Raw genomic sequence first — 21,795 nt, forward strand, 5'->3', positions numbered from 1 at the left:
GCTGGGGAGCCCAGTATCTCCTGGATTCTCTTTTTAGGGCATACTTTCTGAATGGCTGACATAGAAAGACAGGACTCTAAGGTTCTTGAACATACTGCAAAAGTTTCGGCAAAGCTTAGGACCATGGCTCAGCTGTCAAGATAACCATTCTGACCACCCCTCAGTGGCTGTGTTCTGCCTATCCTGTCGTTGCACTGTACTTGTGTGAATGTCTTAAGTGAATGCATCTCTCTGGGGAAGGCTATTGCTCCTGCTTCAGTTTTAGAGTCTTTTGTTGTTGGTTGTGGAGCTTGAACTCATGGCCTGGGCGCTGTCCCTGAGCCTTCGTACTCAAGGCTGGACCTCTGCTACTTTGAGCCATAGCTTCACTTCCATTTTTTTTGGGTGGTGAATTGGAGAATCTTATACACTTGCTTGTGCAGGCTAGATTCTAACCACGACCCTCAAATCTCAGCCTCCTGAGTAACTAGAATTACAGGTATGAGCCACCAGTGCCTGGCTTCTGTTTTGGAGTTTTGAAGAGACTGATACTTACCTACCATCATAATTTTCTAGTGTGTTCTTTGACTTTATGAATTTATTGATGATCAATAATTGGGGGGAGCTCACTTCAAAGCTTAGAGGGCTATCGTTCCACAGATTTGAGATGTCTCATTCTCTGTATTGACTTACCTGGTTCTAAGCAGCTGCCAACTTAACCTTGACCAACAGAGATGGGTCTAAGTTACTTTGCTAGACACACACCGGCCAACCCTGCTTGGTCTCTAATCTTATGGGGCATCTTTGTCCTACAGTGGGTGTGATCTGCTATGATAGCCTCCTACTGTTTTTCAGTGAACTACAAACAGCTGATTTTGGATCAGCACCATACTGTTTTAATGTCTGCTACTCTGAGTCATGTTTTAACAGGTAGCTAACTCCTCTCTGCCCTTTGATTATAGAATGCTTTGTCATCACGCCAGGTGGACTGCTACTTTACAGATAAAGAAACCCTTAAGGCCCCTCCCAGCAGTCTCCTAGCTCCTGAGGACTGTCTGGAGTCCTCTGTGTGGAGTCCATGGTGGGGTGACAAGGGATCCTGCCAGACAGCATTGCTTCCCCATCTCAAGTGGACCACATGCATGGGCATTGCTTGCCCAGGCTGCAGTAAGCAGAATGTCAGGCCTAACGAGCTCCTGGTTGCTTCTCTCCAAGGGAGGCCATCACATAGCTCCCCCTAGAACATTCCTTTGAAGTCAGGGAAGCCAGGGACAGGCAGGAGTCCGAGCAGTGTCAGTGGGGTTATAATGGAGGCCCTTTTTGTTCTTCAAGTGGTGAGTCAGTACTGAACGGACTCTGCAGGAGGCTGGGATTGATTCTGCCGGCAGGGAAGCCCACTGCCTGCTGCCAGCAGCATGGTGAGAGAGAGGCCACCACGGAAGGCCGAACATGCCCTGGCTTACTTGGCTGTGGGTAGAGATCGCAGTTCAGACACAAGGCTCCATGGCTGCACAATCGGCGCTTTTCTTCCTTTACAGGGCAGCGTGATGGACACTTTACTTGGCTCAACTATTATCACCGGCAGAGCTACAGGGAGACCACGTTCAGAAAGGCCACGTCTGTGCCCAAGGTTACAGAGAACACTGAGTTCCAGGCTGCCTCCTTTGCTCACTGGCCAGAGCTGCCCCCATGCCTTTAAAAGGCAAGCCGACATCTGCGGCCATGGCGGAGCCCAGTGAGGCTCTCTTGCGTCCTGCCCCAGTGGACACAGGCAATAACCCACTCACCGACATCCAAGCAACAGCAAATGGGTATCTGCCACGCTGCGTGTTCTTTTTTATTTCTCTGGCCACTAATTGCTAATTTTATTGCTCCTTCTCGCGTTATGATAGGGAAATTGCTCCTCTCCTGAGCCCGCTGCTCAGTATCACCGTGTGTGTTTTCTCATGGATGGGGCGGGTCCCTGGCTTCCCTTTGGTAGCTGCCTGAGATCCTGCCTGAGGCTGGCGCTGGTTGCCAGTGCCGAAGCACCAGGGGGTCCTGCTAATGGGGATACTTGGGGGGCACTGTGCATGCAGAGGCTACTGCTTTCATCTTGCTGGAGCCCCACCAGTGCCAATGCTATACCCTTCCCCTCCCCATCGTGGGGGCATCGGGAGCCTCTGCAGTTCCCTAGCACTTAGGGCTCATAAATCTGGACTTGTCCACCCAAGGTAGGTGTGGGCTGCCATTTGCAGACAAACTTGTGGCTCTCTGAGCAATCTGCTTACTGGGATTCATTCCTAAACCTGGAGTTGTGCACAGACACAACTGGACACAGCACAGACTTGCCAGGGGCTGCCAGTGTCGGCTTGGTGTGAGAATGTCAAACTAGCCCCTAGTGAGCCAAGGGTATCTCACAAATCAGCCATTCCACAAAATCAACCCAAGCAAGCTCCAGCTGGGGTCTGTGCCCTTGCAGGACGCAGAGGGGGCAAAGGCTGGCCAGAGGTGGGGTGGAAGCCAATGTGCCTGGCTGTTAGGAGTGATAGCACCCAGAAGATTCCATCTCCTGCTCTGGACTTGAGTCCTGACCACAGACCTGCTGGGCTTCACAAGATCTGAGTGCTCACTCCAGAGGCTGGCATCAACCATCCTCACTGCCAGCTGGCCCCATTCTCTGGAGTCTCTTGGGGACTGTTGAGTGTCCCCCCTCCTTCTCCCCAACCTGACTGCCCCTACTGCAGACTGGCTGCTCTGTGGGAACTGCAGCCCATCTGCCACTCCTACAAGGGCCCAAGCCGCCTGGCCTCCCCTGGGCAGTCCTGCCAGAGGGGGGAGAGCTTTTGCTTCCAGCCCCCCACCTGACAAGAGGAAGAGATTCTGTGTCATAGTTCATGACCAGGATGCTTCCTGTCTCCACATCAAAATCAACAACAACATCCAAAGCTGGCCCAGATATCTGGGGTGGATCCTGTATGACAGAAGGCCTGCTCTCAATGACCAGTGAAGATGGAAAATGTCTAAGAATGCACAGCCATTACTTCATGCTGAGTGCTGGCTGTATGCGTGGCAGGCATGATCCTTCCATACTCATTCACCTCTAGCAGCCTTGCAGTTGCAGATCATGTTTTGTATACCAGATGATCTATCTAGGCCCTTTACTGAGCTGAGGCAGTAATCGTTGTGCACGCGCGCACGCGTGTGTGTGTGTGTGTGTGTGTGTGTGTGTGTGTGTGTGTGTAAACAGATCTCCACCTGCCCAACCTGAGTCTCCCGAGCCAGCTGGGACCAGCCTGCAGCAAGGAGGGAGAGCCACCTCGGAGCTCCTTTGCTTGTCCCTTTCATCAGACACAAATGAAGATGGTTCTCAAGCTTGTAATTATTCTAATCAGGTGTTTTGTACAAATAAGATCTTGGTGATGCACCAAATTAGAAATAAAGGATTAAATTAAACCTGCTATTTCAAATGAGACAAAATGGACTTGGCTAGTTTGAGGGCAATTAACATCATCCTCCCTCCTGCCTTTCTCTTGTGGTAATTGCTGCCCTCCGACTGAACACCTTACCACATGCCAGGGAGCACTGCAGGAGCCCTGTGTGTGCTACTGTGCCCACACCTGGCTCTGGGAGTACAGGGCAGCTTGGCTGCTCTCTCAGTCAGAAGCCTGCAGAGTCCCAGGGCCTTTGAGAGACCTTAAGATATCTCCACGGTATTCCACTAGACAAGGTACAGGCAGGAGGAGAAAGCGTCCTTCCCTAAGAAATCATGGCTCAGAAGTTATGTGGCTCAGCTCTGTCTGGGGGGTGGGGGGTGGTTTGGGGATGGGGCGGGCCTCTCCTGGTATTCTGCACACCAGGTCCTGGCTGGTACTGCCCACGGCATGCCATGTGCTAGCTGGTCTGATGTGTGCAGAGACTATTAGGCCCACACCAAGGTCAAGGACGGAAGGAGTCTGGTAGCAGGTGTGGGACTGGCTCACTCCAAAAGCATTTGTCCCTTTTCTAGGTCAGAAAAGCCACCATTATGCCCCTGCAGGGGGTAGTGGTGGGGGTTGCAGCTCTTCCCAAATAAGCCTGGGAGGACAAAGGCAAGGATCCACAAGCTGTATTAATTTTCAAAGTACAAGGAGGTAATAATGCATGCACTGGGTGTTTTCCTGCTTGTCATGCTTGGTGGTTTTAGCTCCAGCTCTACCCCCTCACTAGGTTTTGTGGGTACCTGGAGGACAGGGATTGGACATATTTGGTCATCTCTATACCTCGAGGTCACCCCTGAACAGGTGGCATGTAATTAGGGTGGAATGGATAAATAAGAAGCCCTGAAAACCTAACACTCAAGAATACAACTTAAGTCACTGGTGGTGTAGCTTTCATGTGGCTCAATGACAGGGTCTATGGGACAAGGACATGCTGGCTGGCAGGACAGGCAAAGTCCTAGGGCTGAGGAGCAGGTCTTCAGCTTTTCCAGCCTGGGCCCCGAGACTTTTGGACAATGTGATAAAGGGCTGTCAAGGTGGGGTTCTGCTGCAGGGAAGGAGTCAGCAGCCAAAGGAAAGCTTTGTTGTCCTCAAGAAGAGCACAGAGTGGTAGAGTTGGCTGGGTCCAAGTGGCCCTTTTCTATGCTGCTCTGCAAGTGAGCAAGCAGAGGGCCAGAGAGGAAAGAGTTCTGCTCAAGGCCGGTCCCTGTGCCAGACTCAGAGCAGAATAGGACCGGGAGGAGAAGGCCTAGGGGAGCACCTGTCCTTCAGTAAATCTTTGCCTTTTCCTCTCTTATCAGAGGGCTCTGACAGTGCCCACCCTTAGCTACACATTGTGCTTATTCTGCCAGGGGTCTGGTGCAGAGGGGATTGCATTTTATGGAAGCTGCTGGGGTCCCTGGGCTCCATAAGCCGGGAAGAGGGTTCCAATGTGGCTGGAAATCTAAGTTCAGGGACCACAGAAGAACAGTGCACCCCATTTTTCTTTGCACAATTGTATTTTCTGTCCTGACGACGACGGTAGGAGGCAGGAGGCAGGCGACGCTGGTGGTATTTCTGTTCTTTCAGATCAAAATATAAATTGCAAACTAACGCCACTCTGAGAAGACCAGCGGAAACCATGGCTTTGGCAGGAATACAGAGCCTTGACACCAGAGGTGCCCGATCACTTGAGCATGCGCACGTCATGCTGCAGGTGTGGGGTGCTCTTTCTGCTTCCCTGTGTAGTTCCTCATAAGGAACTACAACACGTGTGGGAGGGGGGCGGGGACTGGCTTCTTCTCTACCTGAATTCCAGCAGCTCCTGGTGAGGCATGGTCTCTTCTGGGTTCTGTTTTGTTTTTCCTTTGTTTGGAGAGCTTTGAAATAGCACTCGCTTGGGGTGGAGGAGCAAATGCCAATTATGCCAAGCCTGAAGGCTGGCTTCTAGGCCAGGAGGTCTACACAGCCAGGTCCCAGACGTGCTGGCTGAGGCCAAGTGTCCCTAGCCCATTCCCACCTTGTCTGCACCTCTCCACCTCCCAGAGCACACAGTGGGTGGGACTCAGTCCCTGGGGACTGCAACAGACAGAAGACACCTCAGTGTGCTTGCACGAGGTCCTCTCCTCAGCAACACGAGGCTGCTGAGGCGTCCCCTGGGGCCTCCAGTCCCCACACTCAGGTCCTTGGGGGAGAGCAGAGCTTTATGAGGCCACTTAATCTTCAGAACAACAAAAGCAACTCAAGCCCTGCTCTGGGAGCCTGGGGCTGCAGGGCCTGGAAGGAGAGAATGCCAGGACAAAGGACGGGAAGGAAAATGCCAGCAGGTGACTGCTGGGGACCTGCTGCATCCACCAGTGGGTTTTTCTGCCAAAGGTCAGATTGAGAAGAGCAGAAGTCAGACCCACAGGCCACATGATTCTTTTCCATTTATGATGGACAGGGCTGGGGTGACATGAAAAGCAAATCTTGAAATCCCCATGGCCTCTGGCTTCCCTCTCCCTCCAGTGTCCTGCTTGAACGTCACAACCAAAGCTACAGCAAATGCCGCAGACTTGCTGCTGTCAGTCAGACCTGGGGCCCTGCACCAGGGGAGCCGCAGGCAGGTGGGGGTGGGGGTGGGGAGGGATGCATTTGGCTTGAGAAAAGAGTCCAGGCCTGGTGCTCAGCAGACACTGACGTTCTTCCTTGCCAGTGTATGCTGCCCGCATCCTCAGGGAAAGGCCCTGTGCCCCCTCTACCAGCCATACCTTGAGAGGTGGCCCCCTCTACTCCCTGAGGACTGCACCGGCTGCCCTCTTGTGGAACCCCCTCTGCATGCCAGATGTTTTACTTGAAGAAAACAGAAGAAAGCTCAAGTCAATTTTTCTCAAACCTCTCATTTGTCAAAGCCGGTGGCCATCCAGTGAAGCAGAAGTCCTCAGGGCAGGGATGGGTGCTAGGCCTCTGCTCTCTTATGCACAAGTTCCTGCTGCTGTCCACAACAGGGGTCTCCTAGGCCTGCTTGTCCCGCAGTGTTAGGGAGTTTCCTACTTCCCTGGAAGCCCACACCATCAGTGGACTATGGTTTAAAAGTATGGAGCTCTCACGAGCCTTTTCATTAAATGCTCAGGATCTGAAGGACTGAACCAGAACCTTCCAGAACGTCCCCCCTTCCCCAGGCTTTACAGAAGTGGCAACCTCAGATCTCCTACCCATTTTCTCTAACATGCTAAATTCTGTTTTCTAAAGCAGTGTCTAGAAGAAGACCTTTCCTTGGGTCCACACAGAGGCACCAGTAAGCCTCAGGAAATTGTGAGCATTATTATTATTACTTTTTAAAGGCCCCTATCTAGCAGAATCTTTTAAAGCAGCACCTGTCTGACTGCTTTCTTCCAAGAATGTTTGGAATATTACAGAGGAGCTTATACTGCAGTTAGCAGTGCCGGGGCGATGGGCTGTCAGGCTGTCAGGCAGTAAACACCAGCAGGTCAGCAGCAAGGATGTGGCCGGCTGGCTAGAAGCCCAGGGGCCCATCCAGCCTCAGCTCTGAACTTCCTCCAGCCTAATTTCTCTGAAACCGGGTACTCAGCATTGGTGCCAAAATCTCCACAGGCTGTGCTTGCTGGCTTTCAGAAAACAGTCACTGGGGATGGGCGGGACTTTCTGGGAAGAGATCACAGCCAACCTGCCAGCAGCCCCCAACCTCACACCCCATAGCTACCCCTCCCTGCAACAGGTGTCCTGGGGTTACGAGGGAGGCAGAGAGTGGGGCACAGAAACATCTCCAAAGGGCCAGTATCCTTATTTAATTTGGGGGACAAAAATGGTCCAAGAGGGATTGGCTCTAAGATGTTCCAGTCCTTGATATAAAATGGCACAGTGTTTGCCTATCACCTAGGCATCAGCTCTCATACACAGCAAATCATCTCCAGATTATGTGCAATGCCTGACACAAGGCATATATTATGTGACACGTTGCCATACTGTTTTACTTAAACATGACAAGCAAAAGAAAGGATACACATGTTTTGTGCAGATACATTCCCCTCCCCCCTAATATTTCTGATCCGTGGCTTGTTGAGTCTGTGGAACTGTGATGTCAGGATCACAGAAGTGAGCTGTGGAATGGCATCCACGAATCTGGACTTCCACACGGGCTCTGGTCCCTCTGCTAGAACCAAAGCACTTTCTAGCTCTTTCCTCTCTTCCACAATGTGCACTAGCACGTTTGCGCATGGCAGGCTTGGATCTGAGGGCAGCAAGCTATGGACCCTGCCTCAGCCTGCAGTGCCCTGAGCAGGGCAGGGCTTCTCTCACAAGTTCAAGGCCAGCATTTGGTTGACAGAAGGAGGAGAGAGAGGATGTTCCTCACATGACGTGAGGCTCCCACACTTAGATAGATAGAAAGGTGAGGGTCTGGGTGGCAGACTGTCTCTAGAAGCGTTCTGTGAGTAGATACCTGCCCCCTGTCTCTGCTCATGGTAGTTACACCTGAGCAGTCTGAGGCCAGCTCATCAGAGATGGGGTTCTCACCTAGTGACTGGTTCACCTCCTAATCCAAAGGCTGGAAGGCATGGGGGTGGCAGGCCATTTCCACCCACAGAGGTCAGCAACCAGGCACCCTGGCCCTAGCCTCTGGCCCAGACGTCTAGAACTTGACATCCCTTCACTCGTCCTTGAGAATTAATGGTGGAATGATTGTGCTGGTCAGGAAAAAGGGAGGTGCAATGACTTTAGGAACAGAGGTCAGCTTCACCTGGGTGGCGGCCTTTCAGCTCCTCGCTGGTGTAGGCATGCAAAGGTCAAGGGTGGCACCTGTGAGCCCTGTGCGCAGCAGCATGCAGAGCTGGGCACTGCCCTGTCCAGCACAGAGGTGGTCACTCGGTGGCTCTCCCACTGCAGCACCAAGGCGCCTGGTGCCCCCAGAGTCAGGGCTTCCTGCTGGCTAAGTCTGAGACTCGATGCCCATGCTCCCAGAAGCACTGCGCGGTGTGCTGACCTAATTGAGAGTGTTGGATCTGGGAGAGATGACACCAGGTCATGGTTGGATGGTGCTGGAAGGGGAGGCAGAAACCCTATGTCCCCAGCATGACGTGGGCACAATAGAGATCCTCCCCCCACCCCTCCAACATGGAAGGCCGCTCTTGGGAATATTCCAGATGAGTCTCCAGCCTCCCTCCCCCAACTGTCATTTCATTTTGTGCTTTGTGACAATGGAATGAACTCCGAGGCAGGGCCTGAGCCCTGGGTCTGGCCCCAAACAGCCCTCCTGGGGGAGCAAGCCTGCCATGTCCCACCTGCACATGCGCCATGCTCTGTAGGTGCCAGCATGGGTGCCCTGATTACAGTACTTTTCCATCGGCAACAGGGGAGAGACGCCTGTTGACTTATTTATACATCTCCCTGGTTGACTTATTTATTTATTTTCGTCTACCTTCCCCAACAACAAGCCAGGCGGAGAACAACAGTGCGGGGTGGCCTGGAAGTCAGCGCTTCCCCATGGCCCAAGGTATCGACACAGTGGAAAGTTTGGTGCTAATTGCCCCCCAGGGACCCCCTCCTGAGGGAAGGAGGGGGTACTGCCGCTGCCCCAATGTGTTTGAAAAGGTGCCACTGCAGGTGGCTTGTGCCCAGGCAGAAAAGTCCTTGAGACTAACCTTTAACAGACCAGCAAAAATCTGGAAGTGGAAGCTGGGCTTAAGTGGTAGAGTGCCAGCTTTGAGCAAGAAAGCCAAGCAAGAGCACAGGGTCCTGAGTTCAGGCCCCAGTACTAGCACAAAGAGAGGAAGGAAGGAAGGAAAAAGGAAAAGAAGGTAGGAAGGAAGGAAGGAAAAAGGGAAAGGGAGGGAGGGAGGGAGGGAAGAAAGTTAACTGTGTCAATTCTGGGGAAGTAGTGCCCTGGTTGGGGCCCAACTCCCCAGGTTGCCCTGTCATTTGCCATCCACTGCCAATCACGACAGTCTTCTCTCTTACCTCCTACTTTTCTAATGCAGGAGACAAAGGGACTGAGTTTATTTACTCCAGCTGAAGAAATCTAGGGTCTAAAATCACCCATTCATTGATATTTCAGTGACACTATCACAGGCTCCTGGGACTTGCAGGGAGTGGCGCATGAGGGCAGGAGGGGCTTCTCAGAGGAGGAGTGGGGCAAAAGCTGGGCAATGCTGAGCTCCAGTAGCAAAATGGGGTGCAGCAGGCTGAGCAGGGGTGATTGGGCAAGGTGAAGCCTGTCCTGTCTGGTGCCAGCCTCCCGACAGGCGGACGGTAGAGCAGCGTCAAAGGCTGGGCTTACTAGCCATGCTGGTAGGCCCCTGGATTTACCGAACATGAGAGAAAACCAATAGTGCAGAAGAGAAAAACAAGTCAAAACATACCACCACCTACTGGATTAAAACTACACAGACTCCAGAGGCAGGGGCTGCGGCCACTGTGCATCTCCAGAGACCGTGTACTGATTCCTTGGGACCCAGCAGATAATTCATGCTTGGTGGCATTTCAGCCCCAGACACATGCTGTAGGCACTCCATAGGTGACCATGGAATGGGTATCAACTCCTAGTTCTTTCTATCCTGCCCAGGTCAGGGTCCACAGGAGCCTCCACGAACCGGGGCCCAGCGTAGCAGGCTGTCTGCTTGGTGGTGATGACGGATGGCCATCTCTGAAGGCTGCCAAGGGGGTCGGTTCTCTGAGGTTCTACCTGGACTTTGATGGATAATGCCACCTGTGTCAGGCTGCCAGGAGGACACAAAGCCCGAGTGCTTGCCACAGTCCCAGTTTTCAGGGGATGGGTGGCCAGGGAAGGAAGAGCCCTGCTGGGGACACAAGGCAGGCTCGGCTGCAGCTGGAGCCAACTCATGGGGACACAAACACAGGATGACTCATGACCTGCCGGGAGGACGTGATCATTTTGGCCAGCTTCTGCTCCATCCCCGCCAGGGTTTGGCATGAACCCTTTTTCCAGTTTTAAACAGGAATAAACAGAAATGATAAGATACTTTCCCACGTAGGGAAAACTGGAATTGATAAGCCTTGGAAAATAATTTTTCCTTCAAAATAAAAAGAGAACTTACAACCCCAACTTTAACTGTCCCTTGGTTTTGCCCTGCTGCTCCTCATGATACAGAAGGATGTTAGGGTACCAGTGGGGTGGGGACACTAGAAGTTGGTTAGGAAAGAGATGTCTTGGGAAAAGGGAACTTTGACCCCTGGAGTCTATACAACATTCTCCCCTAGAGCTGCTGAGGTCATGGCTGAAACAAGAGCAAGAGAAAAGGGCCAGGGCCAGGGTGGGGAGTGGTCGACCCTATGCTTGGAGAGAAGCTAAGGCCAAGCTAGAGCAGAGACCCAACCTGGTATTTTCCTCTTCTACACAGCTGAGGTCTTATCATTTCCCATTTCACCATGGAATAAATCAGCAACAAGATCAGAGCCATCTCGTCAAAAACCCCAGGCAGCTCCGGGGAAGAGCCAGAGTGCTCACTCAGCCGAGCTCATCCACATGGCCCCCTGCTGCTAAATGGGCTGAGGCTGGCACAAAGCCTGCCAGCCTTCTCAGAAGCCCAGCACCCAAAATTGAGCTGGGGGGGGGGGGCGGATAGGGAGACTTCAACAATGACTTGCAGGAGGATGGGAAAATTGGAAGAGAAAATTAAAGCAACCAATACCATCACTCTGTGGTCACCTGCACACAGCTTTGCACATGCTTTGAGGCCCCTGAAGCCTCAGGAAGGGGAGCAGCTGTTCTATACTCCTGGTCTAGAGGGCTGGGCAGAGTGGAGGCAACCTGCCAGCAGCTCCAGATGCCCCAGGTGTAACTGGGCACCTCTTTGTTTTCCAACTGGACGCTCGTTGAAAGGAACCCCTTTCATCACAGACCGCAGGGGCAGGTCTGTGGAGAGACCTGTAAGCCTCTAGGGAGCCTGGGAGTCTCTGATGTCCTCCATGATTCCCACAGCCACTTTGGTAGAAGAACCAGGCTGTGTCTGGCTCCCAAGAATGTTCACTTCTGCATAATGGAGGTTAAAGGACATGCCAAGGGCACACAAACTGCTAATGCATACCAGAGCTAGGTACCAAACATGGGTCTTTCCTGCTTCAAAATATGAGCTTCCAACTCTACCATTCTTCCTGCCACCGGTCTGAAGAATCTTAATATGTCTCTCTGCCCTTGGCCTCCTCCAGCCTCCATCTGGAGGGAGGGTAAGCTGTGAGATCTAGGCCACTTCCTCTGCCCAGCAGTTGTGGGTCATGGCCACTATGCCTTGACACCCCTTGCTTCCCTCCCTGCATAAGAATGAGGGCCCATCTGGAACCAGGGTTGTGCTAGCCAACTGAAAGCAAGTAGGCCCTGAAATGTGGCACTTGTCATTTGCCATGGTATAAATGCCCCCTCCATGGCAGACTCCAGGTCACTCACATAAGGCCACTGCAGGGGCAGCCTGCTGGCCCCCAACAGCACTGCAGGCCCCTCCTAGCTAGCAGGGGCTCCCAGAGGCCCTGGCCCTGGAGCAGAGGGACCACAAGGAAATACAAGTGATGCTCTATTTTATCCCCAATGCCAGAGTCTAAACCACACTGTCAATTTCACACTGAGGCGAGCAACACACACACACACACACTCTCTCTCTCTCTCTCTCTCTCTCTCTCTCTCTCTCTCTCTCTCTCTCTCTCTCTCTCTCTCTCTCTCTCTCTCTCTCTCTCTCCGTGTTCTTCAGTCTCAGGATACAGAGTGGGGCAAAGTCATATGTTCTTACAATAGCAGGGTTTTGAACTCCAGTTCGTGAGTATTCTGCCGCTTCAGCCCCACCCTCCATTAACCCTTTTTCACTTTATTTTCAGACAGGGTCTGGTACATTTTGCCTAGGCATGGCCTTGGATCATGATTCTCGTATCTCTGCCTTCCACATAGGCTGGGATGACAGGTGCACATTACCATGCTGGCTTTGTTCTTTGAGATGGGGTCATGATGACTTTGTGTTGGCCTGTCCTTGAACTGGGATCCTCCTGATGCCTGCCTTCCATGGAGCTGGGATTCTATGCACGAGCCACGGTATCTGACACAATATATTTTCCTCGTTATGAACAGCTCTATGCGGGGCTCAGGGCACTTCTGAAGCATCCTCAAAATGCTTCCTACCTTAGAAAGCAGGGCAGAATGAGCCACCTCCTCAGCGGCCTCCAGTGGACCCTCAGCAGCACAGCCGTGCCGGGCCCGACTCCCTACAGCTCCTCCCCATCACGCTGGCTGCTGGCTGTGTGGGCGTCGGAGCAGGGGCAGGGGATGCTGGAGGGGGCTGCTGTCAGCAGGGAGGGGGAGACTAGCTGGCTTCCTTTAATCATTCCAAAGGCAGAAGCGGATTTGTCACCTTTGAATAAGATGCCAGGCAGCAGGTAAAGATTTTAACAGCTTGTGGGAGTTCTAATTAGAGAGCCAATTATAACTCGATTGACCTGTCTTGCTTTGAAAGGCCTGGAAAAATTGCATGATGTCCTTAGGAAGAAGCAGGGCTTTCTTCTAGTTTGTTCTGGGAGGTCCTTGCAGGGAGCACTTGCTTCTGCTCTGGTTCCAGCCCCATGTATCTGTCTAGATTCTGCTGCCCCGTGCAGAGGATGAGAGAGAGGCAGCAGCTACCCGGGGCCCTGTCTGCAGGGGATGCTTTCAGCGGCACATGAACTTGCCTCTTTATTTATGAAGAAAGACCCAGCATCATGTGTCAGAGGCTCCCCTGTGGCTGGCCAGCAGTTTCTGCTGCATTTGGAAGCACAGTGGCCAGAATTTCAGTTGTGGATCTAATCAAGACTGAAGTCTTCGCAGGGCTGGATCCAGGCTCAGTGTGCATGCGTGTGCATGTGTGTGTGCATGTGCATGTCTGAAACCTTTCACTAATGGTCACTGTGGTTACGAGTGTGGGTTCATCTACTATTACCTGGGTAACTGATACCTGACACAAGAGTCAGGTCTCAGACACAAAGAAGGGACAGTTCAAATGTCTCCTGAGAATTAAGCCACAGCATCTGCCATCAGATTCTACTGTATGCAATGACCACATCTAAATCCTAAAGCCCGGAGAACTGCTCACTATTGTTCTTATACTGAAGAAGAAACTGAGGCCCAGAGAAGGAAGGACTGGGGGTTCTCTGTGTAGAAAATCTGACTTGAAGTCAAGTCAGCTCTACTCCTGATGAAATGTATCAAAGTGACTTTGCTGACTGCCCCAGCCCCACGCAGTGCAGGAACAGGGCTGGTCACGTGCCTGTGATGGCAGTTGGTTAGAAATGGGAAATGAGGTCAGAGCTGGACCCAAACCCCAGCTACTAGGGATTAAGAAGAAAGTCTGCAGGAGTGATCAGAACCTAAATGTCCACATTTCCTTCCTACTTCTTAACTCCTGGTGCACCTTGGGTTTGGCTGTCAGCCTTCTTTTCCCCTCTCCTCTAGGATTCACACCCCAGCCACAACTCAGCTACCACAGATTGGCCATGGCCGAGCTCCAACCTACTCATGCCCCACAATGCTCCAGTGCAGCTTTTCCATGGGCAGACCCAAACTGCCACTGCAACCAGGCCTGTGACACCTGCGCCCATCCTTTCTCCCCAACCTACTACTCTTCCTGGGTCCCTTCTCCCTTCTGATGAAGGCATCTTATCTATCCAGGCACCTAAGCAATTACCTGTGGTTCATGCCTTGTGGGTGCAGGTGACCACATGCTCTGCCTGGCTTGTAGATGTGTATGTCTCTCCCTCTAGACGTCCAGTCCTGCTCTGATGCAGTCCTGTTAGTATCCTCCGGGTCTAATCCATATCTTGCACACACAGCATATCTCTATCATCTCATTTAACAATCATAAGGGACAATGCCCAGCAACTGGAGGAATATAACGTATAGGGATGAGCCTATTATCGCTGCCTGACAGTGTAGGCGCTTAGTCTTGAATCTTTTCTGCTTCCTAGATCTGTTGGTGACAAGTTGATGCTCTGGAAGTCTCCATCATAGACAATAGCTGCAACTGTCTCTTAAAAAAGAGATTGATTGGGAGCCTTGAGAAAGCCCAAGGCCAGTGCTTAGGCCCTGAGTTCGAGCCCTAGGACTGGCAAAATAAATAAATAAATAAATAAATAAATAAATAAATAAATAAATAAATAGAGACTGATAGAATATAAATGCCCAGCAGATATAAGGAGTCATCTGACCAAGGGAGCAGAGTTTGGCGGGTAGGGGGGAGGGGCTGCTTTTTTTTTTTTCTCTCTCCAAACTGATAATGGCATTTAATGATATTCAGGAATGGAAGGTCTAGGTAGTCCTAAGCTATGGGTGACATCTGGCTTTCTCAAGGGCCAAGTCTGTCCCTCTCTAGGTTTCTCTGTGACCACAATACTCTGGCAGGGAGGCTCTGATTTATACGTATAACCGGTGCATTCGGAGCCCCAGGAAGAAACTCCCTGGGGCAGTGGAGGGCACTGCCAGAGCCTACAGGATCCAATTCCTTGGCCTCTCTGCCACCCTGTCACCAAGACTTCTAAGTGACTACAGTAACATGAAGTCTGATACTTTCTGGGGAAGGTCACCAAGAACAGCTTCCCTACCTGTTAACAAGAGATTCCCTGTTTCCTTGAATATGGAGACAAGGGGCACATCAGATACAGCCCACAGGTTTCAGATTCCATTGTAGAGAGAAAGTGAGATTCATGCCAAGTATTAACAATGTTGCAGAGGCCTCAAGCTGTGCAAGGAGCTGGGGTGCTGTGTGTACAGCTGAAAACAGGGAGAAGATGGCATAAAGAATGCAGACCTCGGCCTGGAGTTTGGCCTAGTGGTTAAAGTGCTTGCCTAGCATGCATGAAGACCCGGGTTCGATTCCTCAGTACCACATATAGAAAAAAAGCTGGAAGTGGTGCTGAGGCTCAAGTGGTAGGGCTCTAGCCTTGAGAAAGTCCAAGGACAGTGCTTAGGCCCTGAGCTCAAGCCCAGGACTGGCAAAAAAAAAAAAAAAAAAAAAAAAGCTATAGAATGCAGACCTCCACTTCAATGCTGCTGTGAGTCTGAATCCCCATGTGCTGAATCTGAACCTCAGTTACTGAGTGAAGACAGGGGAGAGATGGAGACTGCTGACTTTTCAGAGATCAGGAGGGTATCTGAACACCTCACAAGCTTTTTCTTCAGAGATCAGAATTTTTCTTCTTAATTTTCAAAGCAATTCTTTTTATGGCACTTGATTTGAATTCAGAGCTTTGCTCTTGCTAGGCAGGTAGTCAACCACTTGTACTATATCTTCAGGCCTTTCTGTGTCATTATTTTTCAAGCAGGATCTAATATTTTTGCCTGAGCCAGTCTAGACATTACTTATTTACACTTGCAACATAGCTGGGATGATGGGTGTGGATAACTGTACTTAGCACCCTTCCCCCAGATGGTACTGGGGTTTGAACTCAAAACCTCCTGCTTCACTTGAGCCAGGCTTCCAGCCTTGCTTTTTGCTGGTTAATTTTGGAAATGGAGCCTAGTGGAATTTTCTGGCTGGGCTGTCTTGGAACTTCAGTTCTCTAGATCTCAGCTTCCTGAGTAGTGAGGATTGCAAGTATGAATCGCAAGTGCTTATCTGTGCCCAGATTTTGATTAGCAAAGATGAGGTCTCACAAACTCTTTTTGCCTGAGTTTTTCTTGTACCGTGATCCTCCCAGCCTCAGCCTCCTAAGTCAGCCAACATTACAGGCACAATCCACTCTGTTGGGCTTCAAAGAAACATTTTCAATTGTGGAAGAAAATAAAGTGCAATTACTGGATGAAAGCACCTCACACATCAGCTTTGCTTGATGCCAGCCTCTCTGTGTATGGAAAGAAAGCTGGCACTCTGGATGAAAGAGATCGTGTCTAAAGATCAGCTTTGAGGGGAAGGATCTTCAGATTCTACGTCACCAGCCTGGGTTTTACCCAGACTAAAGGAAAGGAAAACTGGGGTTGCCTTCTGTGTGTAAGGGGCCTCAACTACACTGGACAGACACATGAACACAGGGGGTCAGTACCCATAGTTCTAAGCATCTCTTTGCCTATCTCTTCACTGGCAGGGGTAAAAGCTGCTAATAAAACATGAGACCCAGCTATTTCCTAAATCTCAAAGAACAGATGGGCACAGTCAAAGATGGGAGAGAGAGCAAAGCACCGAAGTTTTGTGATGAGCAGCGCCAGATGCCTTGGCAAGCCGGGCCTACCTTTCTCTGTTCCGCTTTCCAGCCTATCATGCAAAACAGATGAAATGGCTTCTCAGAGTAAAGGCGTGAGAGCTCGAAGACAATATAAAGCCAGCTCTGCGTGCAGGTCTCTTTGAACTTCAGAAGAGCTGTGCTCTGCCTACAGCAGTTTCTCGTCAGGCTTTCTCTTGATGGTCAACCTTCAGAAGCTCAGACACAACTGAAGGTGTAGGTATGACCCAGAAGACCTCCAGTGCATCTTATGCTGTGGCGCCCTCTTTCCAGGCCCGCCATCACCGTGGGGCGCCTCTGGGTGTCTTATAAGAAATTGCATTTTCCAGTAGTTCAGTGGATGGCTTCCAGGCTAATGCCACCCATGTGGTCTCTGGGAGCAGGACTGCAACCCACTTCTAGGGCTTTTGTACTTGGGTCAGACAGGAGAAACCTTGGCAGACAGCCTTAGTGTGATGCCTTTGGCTTGAAGTCACCCTGATTGAATTAGGAGGTAGGTGTTTGTGTGTGTGTGTGTGTGTGTGTGTGTGTGTGTGTGTGTGTGTGTGTGTGTGTGAATTGTGGGGCTTGAACTAAGGGTTTGGGTACTGCACCTGAACTTCTTTTGCTCAAAGCCAGCACTCTAACACTTGAACTACAGCTCTATTTCTGGCTCTTTGGTAGTTAATTAAAGTTAAGAGTCTCATGGACTTTCCTGCTCAGGCTGGCTTTGAACCGCAACTCTCAGATCTCCACTTCCTGAGTAGCTAGGAGTACAGGTGTGAGCCACAGGCACTGACTCTAAGAGGGTTTTGTATCTCATAATCCATCCCCCAAAGACAAACAAATGTTTTCAGGCTCATCAACCCTCGGACCAAAAGCCTGTTCTGTTATTAGATTGGCCCCCTATGGAAACCTAAGATGCATCTCCATTGGACCACTGTAACCCTCCAATATCCTGTCATCACCAGAACCCTGGCAGGGACAAGAGATCTTCCGTCACTCCTCAGGTTGGGAGTCTGGTCCCCATCCATTGCTCCAAGCCCCCCATAAGTCTCTCCTCACCTTCTCTTTGCTTGTGAGGACTCTACCACGTGTCCGTTATCACCATGTATTCTCTGGGCACCTGAAACTTAGCACCCTTCTAGTCTACCTTCTTCACATGACCTTGGCTTCCTGTCCTGTTCAGGCCCTACCCTTGTGGAACTTCAGCATTCTCAGGGATGGCCCCTTGTGCTTTCAGTCTCGGTCTTCTCACCTCTCAGCTCCGATTCTGAGAAAGCACTTTTCTCTTGCCTTAGAGGAGGCTGCCCATCCCTTGGGTAGACACACTGGCTCCTTCCCACCGTGGGTGGGCATGGCAGTTGTATCACCAGTGCCCCTGCTATCCTACTGTGGCCACAGCTAATGCTGTCTTGGGTGCATCTGTGCTCCAGGCTGTCTACTCCTCTAGGACCTAGCTGGCCCTAACACCTGCTCTGGTCCCACACCTTCTTTAACCTGGCCAGCGCACTGGAGGGAGATCCAAGGCTCCTGCTGATACCCAGAGTACCGGTTTATTGCTGGCTTTATCAACTCCCCTCCCCGCAGCCTTCCTGGCCGTCTTTCATGGTCACCTAGCTTCTGAATGTCCTTGTTCCTTTACCTTCTCATCTCACACGTTGCCCTTAAAAGCCAAGCCTGACGTTATCAGAGGGCAGCCAGATGTCCCTGTTTGCAGAGCCTTTCCCCATCTTGGTAACTGTGTCCTCAGTCGGCCGCTCTATATCTCTGTGCCTGTCCTTGGCCTGGGAAGTCTGGCTCAGGGCTCCAGGCCTCTGGCCTATAGACCCCTTGCTCCACCTTTCTTTACTCAGAACAAAGGATGGCTGCTTTGCAAAATGCTTCTCTGTGTTTCATTAATTCATTGTGGGTACTGAGAACTCAAAGCTTTTTCACATTGCCGGCAAATACATGCAAATTTATGCATTTATGCAAACGAACATGAAAATATGCCTTGAGTTTTTCCCAGGGAAAGTCTGCTCACTCTAAATTCCTCCCCCTGTAAGCAACATTCCTTTGTAATTTTCTGCCCCTTCAGCTTATTGCTCCCTTCATAGCTGCCCACGCACAGCTCCGAGCTGAGTCCAGCTCGGGCGCCCCCTTGCCTCATTGGCACAGCTCAGCACGTTGGACTTCTCCCTGCTCACTATGTAGGATTCTGAACACACATATGAAGGCTAAAGCGCTTAGAAAATTGCCGGTCTCTCCTGGGGTTTGATTTACATTTTCTCTTGTCAAGTCTGACCTTCAGAACTTTGGCTCACTTTCTCAAATACTAGCTGTCTCTCCAGTCACAATTGCTTTTTTTTCTTTAATAATGTTCACACATTTGCATTTTATATATATATCAAAGATCTCCACCGTTCTGGCGATCTGGCTGCCACTTGCACACCTAGATGTCAGTGATTGCTGTCTGCAGAGGAAGCTGGAACAATTGTCTGTTCTCTGCAGCTGTCTGTGGCTACCCTGTTATACAACGTAGCTTCCTGTCTTCCAGACAGCACCCTCCCATCCGTACACACACACACACACACACACACACACACACACACACACACACACACACACACACACACACCCCTTCACTGTTAGCATTGGGGTGGCACTCTTAACTCTATCCAGCTGTAGTTTTGCCCATGAACCTGATCTGCCTCACAATGGTTTCTTTCCCTTAGACCTTGGTCTGGTCTCTCTCTGGTACATGTTCTTCAAATTACTTCTCTGGAACTTCTGGCCTAGGCTTGGCACAGGCCTCCTGGCTGCCCTTGCCTGGGTGCCAGGCAGCGGTCAAGAGCTCATCTTGGTTTCCACCTCTCTTTGCCACCTCACAATGAGGCCCTGCCTGCCTCTTCCCTGAACTTGGCCTGGTGAGGAGACACTTGTCCTCTCTCTGCCCCTGCCTGCCCTCAGGGCTCACGTATGGTTTATGATGGCAGACGGGGCCTCTGTGAGCCAACAAGAGATTTAGTTCTTATGCCGATGGTTCTATGATATACTGGTGCTAATATTGTCCTCATTTATGTGGGTAGGGAAACTGAGGCAAAATGAGAGAACGTAATTACCTCAAGGCTAAAAGCCAGTGAATGATAGTGCCAGAGCCTCAGCCCTGTTCCTGGTGGGTACAGTGAGGGCCGCCTTCTTCTGTCCAAGGCCATAGAAGGCTTGCCATGGAGCTGTGGGGTAGGGATGTCCTAGGGATCGAGAGCCTTGCGGTTCTGAGAGTCCCTCCATGGGCACTGGAAGGTTTGGTGTACCAGGAGATGGAGCTGCCCTTGGCTGTGGAGGGGCTCCCCCAGCAGTGGAGGGGCCTCTGGGAGGCAACTGGGGGCAGAATGCAGGTCAGGTACCTCACTTAAACTGTCACCAGGAAGGACAGTGACTAAACAGTGACTGCAAGAGTCTGAATCAAAAATCTCCAGGGCTTTATCTGCGTCCAGTTGGGAGAGTTTCCTAAATATGTCCGGAAGTGCTGAGAAAGGACTCATGAGTCTGCTACTAGTACTCCTTTCTACTGGCCAGCGTATCAAAGCAGCGATCATCTCTGGGCCTAGTTGTTGCCAATGGGTGTGGCAGGCAAGGCCCGGCGCTGGCCAGTCCTGGCTCCTCAGCCCCATGCTGGATGAAGTGCTTGCTTCTTCAGAAAGGAAAGCGCCTGGCAATTATCAAGAGCTCAGATGTCTTGAGAAGCTCTAAGTCGGAAACAGAAAACTCTCCTGGTGCGATTTTCCTATTTGATCTTTTGTCTCATGTGTTCCCCTTGGGGATAAACAAAAAATACTTCTCTAAATAATTCATAGCCCCCCAAGGTGGTATAGAGCTTGGGTACATGGAGTTGATTATACCTCTTGCAATGTTCTAGCAAAAGCTTGGAGATCTGAAAAGCTCTTAATAAATCTTACAATATTGTGACCAAAATGAAAAGCCAGGTAATATTTTGAATCAAGTAGATTAATGTTTGGCTACTAGGTGAAATTATTTATGAAGCCACATTGAGCTACAGCATCCTCTTAAAAGGAGGTTAAAAATGAAGTAGCTATAATTATTATAAGGTTGGGTTTATTTGCAAACTGAAAAATAATGATTGTTGGTGTTCTGGTATCAGGAACTCTGCTAGGTTTACTCTATGAATCGCTTGGTTCTCACACAGCTCACCAGTATAACAGCTCAGTTCACAGAAACACCAAGGCTCCTGGAGATAAGTCCAAGTTCAAGTCCAGATCTAACTCCTAGGCCCATATTTCTTCCACAGTGCCTAATTCATAGTGTAGCAGTATTCTGTTGAAAACCAGTAGTTACTGCTCAGCCCCACCATCTTGTTACAACACTGATGAGAATGGCAAGAAAATGAAAGCTCTGGGACCTTCCAGGAGAAAAGGTTCCTGAGCAGTTACAAAATGGCATCCTCTCAACCCACACTCACAGCCAGTAAAGCCGAATGTTTTACCACTGCAAAGACAGTGAAGTACAGAGAGCTTGTGGGCCTTTCCCCAGGTCAAAGGAAGCGAGTGACATTCCTAGACTCAGGTCTCTGTCCCCAGATTTCCTATCTATGGTGGCTTTCCATTTCACACCATTGCCTGATTATGGTCACTGAGCTCCCACGGGGAAACCAACAAAAAGGGCATCTCAGTTTTTACATGGCTTTTCTTTCTGTCATCCATTAAATCAGAGTTCTTCCACTGCTAAGAGTAAAACAAGCCTGGAACCCAAGCCTCACACACAGGCCCAGATAAGGCAGCACTGCTTTTCATCAGCCCCATAGGTCCCATTAATTTCTAGTTAAGTTCAGGCTTTCATAGGAAGGCGACAGGTGACAGAGCAGTCTGCAGTGTGACACTCCATGTACATTCCTGATGGACAGTCCTTCTCAAAGATATACCACGCACGGGGTGAGAAACATCAGAACAACAGGCCCTTGTATAATCTGGGCACCCAGTGAGGGAAATGGCCCAGATCTCACTTCCCAGTGGCAACAGTCCCTCCCCTCTCCCGATGGGCTCCCCCTACTGGAAAGTGGACCTGAAGACCAGCCACAGTCTCAGGCTTATCGAGGAAAAGGCGTCCAAAGCATAAGCATTCAGACCTTTGAACCAAAGTCTTGGGGTATGGATACTCCCTCAAAGTTGCTGCTGCAAGCAATGTCCAAACCAAGATGACAATGACAGTATCCAGGACACAA

The 21,795-nt window shown here is 50.7% G+C and overlaps 1 protein-coding gene across 5 annotated transcripts in view; it reads right to left on the reverse strand.

Annotated features, from left to right (window-relative positions):
- Ttc7b (tetratricopeptide repeat domain 7B) overlaps positions 1–21,795 on the reverse strand; it is a 188,645-nt gene that overhangs the window by 2,020 nt on the left and 164,830 nt on the right. The gene's annotated exons all lie outside the window — the stretch shown is intronic.

Source organism: Megascapheus bottae, chromosome 14 (genome assembly GCF_031878675.1).
Source record: "Megascapheus bottae isolate mThoBot1 chromosome 14, mThoBot2.hap1, whole genome shotgun sequence".
NCBI classification, from domain to species: Eukaryota; Metazoa; Chordata; class Mammalia; order Rodentia; family Geomyidae; genus Megascapheus; species Megascapheus bottae.